General features: G+C 61.3%; 1 non-coding gene across 1 annotated transcript; it reads left to right on the plus strand.

The window, feature by feature from the left end:
• The first annotated feature begins 2,201 nt into the window (after positions 1 to 2,201).
• On the plus strand, positions 2,202 to 2,355 carry LOC140475214 (5.8S ribosomal RNA). The gene has a single exon (XR_011959780.1). It is a non-coding gene; the product is annotated as a 5.8S ribosomal RNA (ribosomal RNA).
• Positions 2,356 to 2,500: the final 145 nt, after the last annotated feature.

Below are 2,500 nucleotides of genomic sequence, written 5' to 3' on the forward strand. Positions count from 1 at the left end.
CGCCGGCGTGCAGGTGGCTGCTGCTAAAGGTGGGGAGTGTATGTGCGGTCCGGGTGGCTTTCCTCTGGCGAGGGAGAGACCTTAAGCAAACTCAGAGACAAATCTTGACGGTCGATCACTCGTAAAAATAAAACGTGACAAACTTTGTGTTGGTTCAAGTACGAAAGGATCTCTGTCGGCTTGGGGGTACGCCCGTTTCCGTTTCAACTTGTCTCGCGAGGGTGGTTTCGGGGCCAGCAGGAGAGCTCGTCGGGGTAGCAGGCCCTGCAGCCGTGGTCACCGCCAAACCCCCACAACTCGAGCAAGTGAAAAAAAAAGTAACAGGAGCGAAAGCATCTCTGTCGGCTTGGGGGTACGCCCGTTTCCGTTTCAACTTGTCTCGCGAGGGTGGTTTCGGGGCCAGCAGGAGAGCTCGTCGGGGTAGCAGGCCCTGCAGCCGTGGTCACCGCCAAACCCCCACAACTCGAGCAAGTGAAAAAAAAAAGTAACAAATAAGAAAGGATCGTCGGCTTGGGGGTACGCCCGTTTCCGTTTCAACTTGTCTCGCGAGGGTGGTTTCGGGGCCAGCAGGAGAGCTCGTCGGGGTAGCAGGCCCTGCAGCCGTGGTCACCGCCAAACCCCCACAACTCGAGCAAGTGAAAAAAAAAGTAACAAATAAGAAAGGATCGTCGGCTTGGGGGTACGCCCGTTTCCGTTTCAACTTGTCTCGCGAGGGTGGTTTCGGGGCCAGCAGGAGAGCTCGTCGGGGTAGCAGGCCCTGCAGCCGTGGTCACCGCCAAACCCCCACAACTCGAGCAAGTGAAAAAAAAAAGTAACAAATAAGAAAGGATCTCTGTCGGCTTGGGGGTACGCCCGTTTCCGTTTCAACTTGTCTCGCGAGGGTGGTTTCGGGGCCAGCAGGAGAGCTCGTCGGGGTAGCAGGCCCTGCAGCCGTGGTCACCGCCAAATCCCCACAACTCGAGCAAGTGAAAAAAAAAGTAACAAATAAGAAAGGATCGTCGGCTTGGGGGTACGCCCGTTTCCGTTTCAACTTGTCTCGCGAGGGTGGTTTCGGGGCCAGCAGGAGAGCTCGTCGGGGTAGCAGGCCCTGCAGCCGTGGTCACCGCCAAACCCCCCACAACTGTTGGGCGCCTACCTGCGCGGGGCAGGAGGACACTTTCCGATTTCAAATCTCCGTTTGCCGAGTCCACCCCGAACGCACGCGGGCGGGCGGGTTCGCATCACCCTTCGTCACAAGGGGCGAAGCCCGTTCCACCGTCTCGTCAGTAGTGCCGACCGGTCTGTGATCGACGAGGGGAGCCACACCAGGTCCGGCCCTGCTGCTTGGCGGCACCGCGTCGTCGGGAGCTCGCGACAGACGGAGGGTTTCGGTGTACTCTCCAGCCACGGGAAACGAAGCCGGTGATGCAGGCGCCGGTCTTTCGCTCCCAAATCGGCTGGGTTTACATCGTTGCTATCTAGTCACGCTCCCTTCAAACCCGACGGGGTACCTATTCCCCTCACCCGTCTGTGCGTATACAGCCTCTTTGCACTTGCGGGATGGGGGTGGTGGTTTAAAGACTCTCGAGTTGCCGCCCGTCGGTCTCCGAGCTCCGTGCAGTAGTGATCCCCAGCGAACTGCCAGCAGGGCGAACGAGCGATCCCGCTCTCGGTCGGGGCGCCTGGCGTCGATCGGTGGTCGGTGGCTTGCGGGCAAGCTGCGCTGTGAGTGTGGGAACGAGTATGACGAGCCGTTGCCGCGACTCCCAGTCCACCTCGGCGGTGGCTGGGCCGGGCGGGCGTCTGCTCGGGCGAGTGCCGCCCCCGCCTCCTCGCAGGAAGTCCGCTCGCCGACACGCCGCCACGTGCACGCGTCAGTGACGCTGCCGAACCGATGGCCGGTGCCCGTTCCCGCCTCTGCTTTTCCTAGGGCAAAGCTGCTGCACGCCTCGTGATACTAGGCGGGCGACATGGTGGCGGTGATCCTGCCTCCGTCGCTGCGGTGCGTTGGGGCACGCATCGCCTCTTGGGCGCCCTGTCCTCCTCCCCCCAATAGACGTATGTTTCTGCGGGCCGCACCAGGATGGTGCTCCCCATCGCTTCACGCCACCCTGCTCCGCCCGCACGCCGGCGTGCAGGTGGCTGTAGCTCAAGGTGGGGAGCGTATGTGCGGTCCGGGTCGCTTTCCTCTGGCGAGGGAGAGACCTAAAACAAACTCAGACAACTCTTGACGGTGGATCACTCGGCTCGTGCGTCGATGACGAACGCAGCTAGCTGCGAGAATTAATGTGAATTGCAGGACACATTGATCATCGACACTTTGAACGCACTTTGCGGCCCCGGGTTCTTCCCGGGGCCACGCCTGTCTGAGGGTCGTTTGGCAATCAATCGCACTCGCCTTGGCTGGCGAGAGCGCGGCTGGGGTGTCGCAGAGGACCCGTCCTCTTTGTCCCCCTAAGTTCAGACTCCGGAGCCCTCCGGCGTCGGAGCGCTTGGCCTTTCCCCCCCACCCTGCACATTC

This window comes from Chiloscyllium punctatum, unplaced genomic scaffold (genome assembly GCF_047496795.1).
Source record: "Chiloscyllium punctatum isolate Juve2018m unplaced genomic scaffold, sChiPun1.3 scaffold_1473, whole genome shotgun sequence".
In the NCBI taxonomy this organism is placed as follows: Eukaryota; Metazoa; Chordata; class Chondrichthyes; order Orectolobiformes; family Hemiscylliidae; genus Chiloscyllium; species Chiloscyllium punctatum.